Source organism: Tiliqua scincoides, chromosome 2 (genome assembly GCF_035046505.1).
Source record: "Tiliqua scincoides isolate rTilSci1 chromosome 2, rTilSci1.hap2, whole genome shotgun sequence".
In the NCBI taxonomy this organism is placed as follows: domain Eukaryota; kingdom Metazoa; phylum Chordata; class Lepidosauria; order Squamata; family Scincidae; genus Tiliqua; species Tiliqua scincoides.
Genome location: NC_089822.1, coordinates 192,255,591 through 192,265,830, shown reverse-complemented (window position 1 = coordinate 192,265,830; position 10,240 = coordinate 192,255,591).

Here is a 10,240-nt window from a genome sequence, read left to right as displayed (position 1 = left end):
GTCAAAAGACTGATGATGGTGTGCCTTGTCAATTTTAGTACTATGTCAGTGTGCCATGAGACAATCGCTGCCCTTCGACAACACTTTTCACCAAAAATTGAGTCATGACCCACTGGTGGACCACGGACCCACAGTTTGAGAACCACTGCAAAGGCAGAGATTGTCACTGTCCCCTTTTCTTGCTGATTGGAACATATTAACAAAATCAGCACTTATGGTTTAATAAGGAAGGTTTGTTCATGGGCCTGCCACTATACAGTGGTTGTCCCCTGCATACTGTTACAGCAGCAGTGAACATAAGAACCTTGCTGGATCAGGCCAAAGGCCCATCTTGTCCAGCTTCCTGTATCTTACAGTGGTCCACCAGATGCCTCAGGGAGCACACAAGATAACAGGAGACTTGCATCCTGGTGCTACTTCCTTGCATCTGGCAGGTTCAGGTATTTTTCTCAGAGCAGAGCAAAATGCAGGTTATGATCCTTCCCCCCCCCCCCCGCCCCAAAGCAGCAATTTTCAAACATTTTCATCTCACAGTACACTGATAAGGACTAAAATTTTCAAGACACACCATCAGATTTTGACAATTGACAAGGCACACCTTACTGTTGACAGGAGACTCACATCCCCCAATGGCCCTACTAATAAATGACCCTCCCCCAAACTCACATGGCACACTGGTTGAAAATAGCTGCTCCAAAGCCTGCTACCCTAATCATTAATTTGATTTTTCTTCCACTAGCAATATGTAGTTAAGCTGTGTGTATACAACCCTCTTAAGAACTTAAGAGGTTTGATGGATCAAATAAACAGTTCATCTAACCATTTCTAACAGATGGCCCATAACTTATAAGCCATCTGTAAGACTATTCTGGAAAGTGTACAAGCATGAAGGCACCAGGCTTCTCTTCCAGAATGTGGGATGCAAAAACATACTAGTGGTCTACACCTGAAACTTCCACTTCTCCATAAAGAAGATCTTAGCACTCCTTGATCATTTTGCTTTCCTCTTCTGTAGTGTCTGCAGCTCTTGTGATAACTTTTTTAAGATGGGGCAACCAAAACCATAGGAGCAGGAGGTCTGGTCTAGAGGGTAGAGCCTCCGTTAGCCCAAAGATAACATCAGAAGGTTGCCAGTTCGAGGACACTGGCAGCTCCCTGAACGGCTGAGAATGGCGAGACCTTGAAGCAGCTGACAAGCCCAGCTGAGTGATTCCACCTGCTCTTGGTGTGAGAAAGAAGCATCTTGGCTGCCCTCCATGTGAGAGATGGAGCTGCTTGTCAGCCTGCGTGGGAGAACTGGAGGCCAGAAGTGAGACCAAACCAGGAAGATACATTCTGAAATGTTGTTGGTTCTTGAAAGAGAGAACCTCTATGATTGTAAAAATCCCCTTGAGGGATTTAGAAATGCCTACCTATGTAAACCGCCTTGGATAAAGTCAGAGGAGTAATCCAATGACCAGAAAGGCGGTAACAGAAGACCCTTCTGTTTAAACAAGCCTTCTGACTTCAGCCTTTTTAACATCTTTTAATATTTTTTACAGGCCTGATTCTTTTATAATTTGCTGCTGCTCTATGCTCTTTTTACCTGACTATTTTTTATCTGACTGCTGTTTTTATGATATGTGTTAATATGTTTTTTATTTGTTTTAAATTATGTTTTAAATCTGTTTTAACCTGTTGTAAGCCGCCTTGAGTCCTTTCGGGGAGAAAGGCGGGGTAAAAATCAAGTTTATTATTATTATTATATAAATACCAAGTTATTATTATTATTATTATTATTATAAAACCATATCCAAGTATTCCAACTGTTGCAGCACAACACTAGATTACAAAAAGGCACTATGATGTTTATTTTTCAGTTCCATTCACCATATGGAATTTGCCTTTTTCATCACACTGAGCTGATATTCTTGGAGAACTATCCATAGTTCTCTTCCCTGGATAGTCATAGCCAGTTCAGAATTCATAAGAAGCCTTTGGAGTAGGTGTTTTTGGCACATGGGGAGTGACTGTCCAGATCTGAAATGGTATGCAATTTTCTGTCACAGTGCTTCAGCCCAAGCTGGACCAAGCCATAAATGCTGGAAGTGGAAAGAGGTGGCCCATGAACCATCTGTTAACCATTGCCAATCTGTGGCCAATCATTCTGGGATAATTCATTCATGTCCATAGGACCTTCCAGAATTAATTTTGGATAGAAAGGCTATGAAGCTGCCTTTTAGATTGTGGATGGGGATATCATCCTTTGCTTAAAATCTGACAAGTTACTGGAGTTATGTGGAGCAGAATCCAATGCATTGTGCTTAAAGCAGAATTCAAGCAAGCAAAACCTAGTTTACTCTTTCAAAGTGAACTGTACTTGTGTTAACTATCCTTACTACGCACACTGCATCAGTGTTTAAAAGATTTTTAGCACAATCCTATGCATGTCTACTCAGAAGTAAGTCCCACTGTATTCAGTGGGGCTTACTCCCACATAAGTGTGTATCAGATTGCAGCCTTGGTCTTTTAACTTTCTCTTTCAGTCCTCAAAAACCTGCTCCTTGGTTTTTGACAGCCTTTATGCTCAGAATATATTAATTTGTAACACAAAAGTTTTAATGGCTAGATGTTGAAAATAAAGAAACAACAAAAAACCCACAACTTTATTAGCAAGTTGGAGAAACAAGAAAGAGATGTAAATGAGTGGATTAATTAATTAATTCCATCTGTCAGTGTTAGAAAAATGACTGGGTTCACTTGGGAGTGATTTGCTTCTTCTTCTGCATCATCCTGCAGCTGCCAGTTGGTTTTGATATGGGAGCTTGTCAAAACCATTAAGCCTATTTTGTCAATAGCAAAACATGCACTTGAGTATGAATTTACAACATTTATGCATTCTGGTACCTCTGTTGTTCACAGCACAGCATCTCAAAGCCTGCTAGTTCCAGATGCAGTGGCAAATAGAAGATTTGCCATTTGCCAGGAGGTTTATGACATGTTTTCTAAAGATGGTGACAGTGACAGAATCAAGTTCCATGGTGTGATAGTTAGCCTCTTCAGCATGAATGCACATGACTGCTTTTCTTCCAGAATGATAAAAGAGTTATCAGCAGTACATTGGAAGAACATTACAGTCCAGTCTTCTCTAAATGTTCAAAGTAGGCATGTAGTAACATCCTGGCTAGTGAAGTATTTATGCCAGTGTATTCGTCTGCAATCCCACAACGTTAGTCCTGCAATGGTAGCAATGCTGGCATTGGATTGCTAGGAATCCTGGGAAAAAGCCCTGTGCTGAGGGCCCCATGGCACCCTCTACTTATCCCCTGATGTCATATGGGACACTTCCACTAGTCTGCACTGGAACCCCCATGGTGCCCCTTGCCTGGCCCTGTTGACAAAAGTGGGTGTTATCACTGTCACCAGTATTGAGAAGTCAAAGGTTGGCTTGGCCAGTTGAGCCCTCTGAAAGGCATAGGCCCTTGGCCAGAGCCCATCCTGACTTCTGATGCTACCCCTAGATGGCACTTTACAATCATTCTGGCCTGTACCAGCTCAGGACATGATCAATGGTCCTGATAGCAAGGAAACATTATTGATACCACAATTACATTTTACAGACTGTTGGCTACGCAATTTGTTGCTCAGATATGATTGATGTGATTCTCCAGCTAGTTAGATTGTGCAAAAAATGCTGCCTGAATCCCTGAAGTGTAATGAAATGGCGGTAGATAATTGAAAAATCAGACTCCAGTGTTAATAACCTTCCCCCTTAAGAACCCACTGCTCTAATTTGTTATCATTACAGATAGTGAAGCTGAGACGTTGTGTATTATGCGACCCAGTCATAGGCATGCATAAACCCAGTGAAATCATAGGCTTATAGCTCTATCCTATATATTTACTCAGAAGTAAGTCCCACTGTTTCAGTGGGATTTACTGTCAGGTAAGTGTGCATAAGAGTGCAGCTTTAGGCCTACCTAGCTGGTTTGAACTCAGAGAGGTGCAGCGCAATCCTAACTTTTGCTGGAACAGGCAGGCCAGTAGACCTGCACTGTATCCAGCGCAAGTTTCAGGCACTTAGTGGCTCAGCCCTGGGCAAGAGGAATTGCTTCCCCTTACCCCAGGGAGAGCCACTTCAGCCCCAATGGGGGTGCTCAGATCTGCGTCACTGAAATCGGTGGCACAAATCTGAACAGCCTGGGGCTGGCCCAGGCTGCCTGGGAACGAGGTTAGGATCCAGTATAACCACCAGATCCTGGCCCCACCTCCCGATTCCCACCTGCCCACTATCAGAAACACCCTCCCCCACCCTGAAACGCCTCCTCCTCACCGTCCCCAGACCCCTGCATTGGCCAACTTTGACCGATGCAAACTTGCCTTCCCCAGGGCCCACGGCAGTGCAGGGAGGCTGGTGCAAAGTACCTCCAGAGTGGCATGAAAGTGCTTTACAGCACTTTTGTGACATTCCAGGTTACATCTGTGCCCTTAGTAATATATTATCTGATATATGGTTTGGGTTAACTGAACTTGGTCATAAAGTTTATTTTTCTCAGGGCAAAAGTGATGCCAGAACCAGAGGAATGCCAAATCCTAAGTATCTCTGTCACTGGCTTTTTCTTTGAAATTCACAGTTAGTATAGGATTACTTCCTGGTTGCCTTTCAGTAACCATGGTCCTTTCAGAAATTGAATTTTTCAAACTTTCCCTTTGTTTATAAGGTTTCTTTTTCAACCTTATTACCAATCCTTATGTCAGAGGATACCCAGATAAGCTGTTCCTTTTAAAAAATCAATTATGAAAATGAAAAACTGCATTAAAATAATCTTTACATTTTTTCAGATATTTCTATATCAGTAAGAAAACAACAGTTTCTACAGTCCTCACACCTTATGTCAAGTGCTTTCCAGCACTTGACATAACTGTCCTAACTCTCCCAACATTCAGTTTTAGTGGATGTCCCCTGGTTCTGGTCTGTGAGACTGTAAAGAACATCTCTCTATCCACTTTATCCTCTGTTGGGATAGTTAGTGTTGGGAGAGTTAGGACAGACAAAAGAAAATATTTCTTTACTCAGCGTGTGGTTGGTCTGTGGAACTCCTTGCCACAGGATGTGGTGACGGCGTCTAGCCTGGATGCCTTTAAAAGGGGATTGGACACGTTTCTGGAGAAAAAATCCATTACGGGGTACAAGCCATGATGTGTATGCGCAACCTCCTGATTTTAGAAATGGGCCATATCAGATGCAAGGGAGGCCACCAGGATGCAGGTCTCTTGTCAGGGCTTTTTTCCTAATGGAACGCGGGGGACGGAGTTCCGGCACCTTTTTGCAGGGGCCCCTCCCCTTTGGAGGCATTCCAGGAAGGGGGGGAGCAAAATAGAGGCATTCACTGGGGGGGTGCAGGGTGGTGGGCGCCTGGCCCCTGCCTGACCGCACAACGACCCCCTCCTGCCCCCATCTCCAAGCTCTCGCCTGAGTCCAGCCTGCCTCCCCTCCCCCCGCGCTCTGCTTCCCCGCGCAGCTTCTAAGCCGGTGGAGGGCGTGGGGGACACGTGCCAATGCCGAGGAGGAGGACGGACAGCCAGTCAGCCAGGGAGACGGGCTGCAGCACCCACAGAACACCCAGGTACTGGCTTGGCGGAGGAGGAGGGGAAGGAAGCTTGCTGGTGCAGCCCCTGTGCCAATCTGCAGCACAAGCCTAGGCATGTCTACGTAGAAGTAAGTCTCATTCTGCTCAATGGGGCTTGCTCCTGGGAAAGGGTGCATAGCCTTGCAGCCTGAGAGCCCAAGCATGTCTACTCAGAAGTAAGTTTCAGTGTGTTCAATGGGGCTTACTCCCAGGAAAGTGTCATAGTCTTGCAGCCTGAGTAGACAGGCAGAGGAAGGGCTCTGTGGCTGCAGTCCTCTCCACACTTTCCTGGGAGGAAGCCCCACTGCCTCTACTGGGACTGACTTCTGAGTAGACAAGCACAGGATTGGGCCCTGAGACTGCCATCCTATCCACAGTAAGCCCCATTCACTAAAGTGGACTTCTGAGTAGAAATGCATAGGGGCTGTTAGGCTGCAATCCTAGGCACTTTCCTGGGAGTAAGTTCCATTGACTAGAATGAGACTTACTTCAAAGTAGACATACCTAGGATTGGGCTCTTAATCCTGGCAGAGATAGATATCTGCACCCGTTTTCACATGCTAAGGGCAGGTGAAAAGGGATTCTACGTATATACAACGTGCTGTCCAGCCTTGCCAGAGATCCTCCTCATCCTTCCCCCACAAGCATGCTGTCCGCCAGCCAGCGTTTGCAGCTCTTCTCCAGCAATGCACAGCAGCTGCTCAGGGCAGCAGAGAACATACAATTGCATGCCAAGCGCCTTCCCAAAGACACAGAGTATTCTGATACCTGAATTAAATCATATTTAATGGTATGTTTGCAAATGTAGCTGTTTCTATGCGCACCTAAGGACCCCTCTCGTGTAAGAATTCCTTTTTTGTTCTTACTCCCACAGTTGCTTAGAGTAATTTTATTACATGGAACTCATGTAAGCCATTTTCCAGAATCCATTCACTGCTTCCTCTCCTCGAAGTAGTGCCACACTACATACTACATGCTACAAGTGCACCTGTACAGTATTTTTCCCCATGTGTAGAAAAAATAGCTAGGGGGAAGGGGATGTGGAGATTGACAGCCCAATCCTATGCATGTCTACTCAGAAGTAAGTTCATCTTTAGGGGGAAGCACATAAAATATATTTTATTTCTCCACTAAAAAATGGTTTAGAAATAAATAAATAAATAAGTAAATAAATAAATAAATAAAAGATTAACAAGTTGTGAGTTCCTGCACCTTTTTATTTACAAAAAAAGCACTGTCTCTTGTTATCAGGTTTGCTCCCTGGGGCATTTGGGGCCACTGTGAGATATAGGAAGCTGGACTAGATGGGCCTATGGCCTGATCCAGTGGAGCTGTTCTTATGTAAACCTCAAAGCCCTGGTGAACTCTGTTAGCAAGAATTGAATGCTAATATGCATTATCATTTTGTTTATTATTCAGAAAGGTAATATCAGAGTCAATGCTGGCTCCTCTGCCTCAGAAATTTAATTGCAAAGTGTGGTTGGTAACATACACCTTGGATGTATTGAATTTACCATCCACAGCTAAAACTGTAGAAAGGAATGCATGAAACCAGATTAGGTAAATGCTTCCAAGAAATACCAACAGAGAGAAGGAAAAGCTAGGGAAAGTTCCCTCTTATTATGGAGTTCGTGTTTGGTCTCTTCCTTATGACACCATTCGCCTTCTAGAGGTCTCTAAACTGGATTAAAGGTTGTCATTATACTCCAGAAGCCCTGATGGGGCCCCAGTTATGAAGGCGGAAACTAGCTCAGCTGTTTGGGTGAGTCACCTGCATCCCGTGACCACTTTCGTCTTACCTCACCTACTTCTCTCTTATTGACTCTGTAAAATGGTATCAGGGCAACTTGCATAGTCGTTATGCCACACAAGAAGCGATTTCTGAAGAAGGAAAATGGAGTTTACATTTATACAAAGTCTAATCACTATAAAATTATTAAAGGCTGCGTCTGCCTAGCCCAGTGATTTTTAACCTTTTTCATCTCACAGCACACTGACAAGGCACTAAAATGGTCAAGGCACACCACCAGGTTTTTGACAATTGACAAGGCACACCATGCTGTCAGAGGGGGCTCACATCTCCCATTGGCCCTATTAATAAATGACCTTCCCCCAAATTCCTGTGGCACACCTGTGGACCACTCGCGGCACACCAGTGTGCCATGGCACAGTGGTTGAAAATGGCTATCCTAGCCTGTAATGTTTTGTTTCATATGTTTGGACATTATAGGTAATCTTTTTGTATTCCTAATGGGTAGAAATTGTACAACCCAAGTCAAAAACTGGACTTTTCTTGAAAACAACAGGAAATTGTACAGGAAAAAGAATTAACAGTTTCAGGTGCCATTAGTTATTTATTGGTAACATTACATTCCCTACACAATTCAGGCTGGTGACCTTCTTCATGAGCAGAAGAAAATAGGGGGCAGGGGAGGATTAACCATCCTGATTCCAGCAGGAAGAGTGTAAGTTTCTCTGGGCACTTTTCTCTCTATCAGGAACAGTGTCACCTCTTCTGTGGCTATGAATCAGGCTACTGTTAAGTGTGCAGAAGAGCCAGTAAAAAAGAAAAAGGTGGCAATTTCACCTTCGGAGTAATTGGAATGAGAATTAAAGCTTTATAGAAATATGCTTAATTTAGCCAAGACATTTGCTGAAGAGGGAAGCAAGTTGGCAGTGTGGTGTAGTTAGATTGTCGAACTGAGACTGGGGTTCAAAATCCCTTTCAGTGCTGAAAGTCAATAGATAACTTTGATCAGTCACACATACTGTACTATATTCAGTTTAGCCTCCTTCTTAGGATTGTCAGGATAGAATGAGACCCTTGTATGCCACCCTGAGCTCCTTGGAGGATAGGTGGGAAAGACAGTTAACCACAAAGAGAGACATTAGTGAGATTTTAGAATTCATTTTTGGGATAGGTTATAGTGAAGGCCCATTCACTGAGAGGGAACTTGGCACACCTGTTCTGGGGTCTGCAAATGTCTATTGAGGATACTTCAAGAAGCAAGGTTGAGTTACAGTTGGACAAGAGTGCTGCCAACATTTTGCTGACCTTTTGCCTGTAATTTGGAGATACATAATTTATTCCCAAACCAGGAAGAGCATTGCTTGCTGAATTGATGAGGGCTGAACTGGACACAGCAGGGGGCAGCTTGATTTGCAGGTGAAGCAGGCAAAAGCTTTTCATAGCATGGATGGAAGATTGTCACCCACTAATGTGAATATATCAAGGTGTTCCAGGCATAGGAGTAGGGACCAGTACCAAAGTTGGCAACTCTAAATGACAGGTATACATTGCTTATCTGTCTGTGTGTGGGGAAGGTCTCGGGGCCGCTGTATATGCTCTGCAACTAGGGTGGACACGTATCATGTCCTGTGAAGAAGTTTGTAAAGTGTGAAAGGGATAGAGGTAATCTTTTTGGGCAGGGCACTAGGGCAATTGCATCATCCCACAGTGTGGGTACATGCAGTCAAGAGAGTGTGCATTACATCATAGCCACTAATTGTGTAATGTGTGCCATTGCCCCTGTAGTTCAGTAGAATAGGGGCACTTTAAAGATGGGAATAGTAGCATAATTTGTACAACTCTGTGAGCGTCTTCAGAAGTGACACGGAAGAGACAAGATAATTGTAATCATTCGGTCTAATCACACTAAAGAGTAGCACACATTGTCATTTGGTTTCCTGACTGATCATCTGGATCGCAAAACAGACACACACAGCCAGCTGTCGGCCCTCTGGGAACCCCTCTGTCGACCCCCTTTTGGCTGCTTGAAGGAATTTAAATCAGATGGCAATGACTCAGCGGAGTCCCATGATTATTTTCTTTTTCCTAAACATCCTAAAGAGGGAGCACTAGGCTGGGATTATTATATAATGCTTGAGGCTCTGTACCTTCTGATTGTGTCTCCTTGCTCTGTCATAGTGATTCAAGCACTGGGCAGGCATGTTCCAGAAGCTACTGGAATGCTTCCATTTTATGCTAAGGTTGTGAAAAATCATGGTGCTTTTCTCATCCTTATGAAGGCCTTTCTCCTGCATACAGGAGAAATGCATACATGGAATCATCTGTGATTTAGAGAGCAACATTCTGTATAATGTGTTAGGCAAGCTAGTTTTAATTTTTTGTGGGAACATAGTCAGGGAACTTGTGGAATTTGAAAAGAGAGTGGATATCAGGTTCTGAGTTATACAGTATATAGTTAATTTTGAGTGAGCCTGGCATAGGAAACATAGTAAATATTTATAGGAGAGTTGTGTTACAATCTGATACACACTTTCCTAAATACAATGGGACATACCTCTGAGTAACTATCTATGGGTAGGATTGCACTGTTGGGGACCCAGTATGGTATCCTTACAAATGTGAAGCATACTCCTATATAAGTTTACTCAGAAGTTGTCCCACTGTGTCCAATGGGACTTATTCCCAGTAGAATTGCAACCTGATGCTTAAGAGTTATGTTCATTGAACTCCATGCAATATGCATTCATAGTATTGGGTTGTTGGTGTTAGTGGTTACTTCAGTTTGGGTCATAACTAAAAGTATACATTTCAGGAAGAAGATGCAAGTAGAAATTTAGATATAGTGCTAGCAGCTGTAAACAGACTGGGTTAAAAGTGTGAT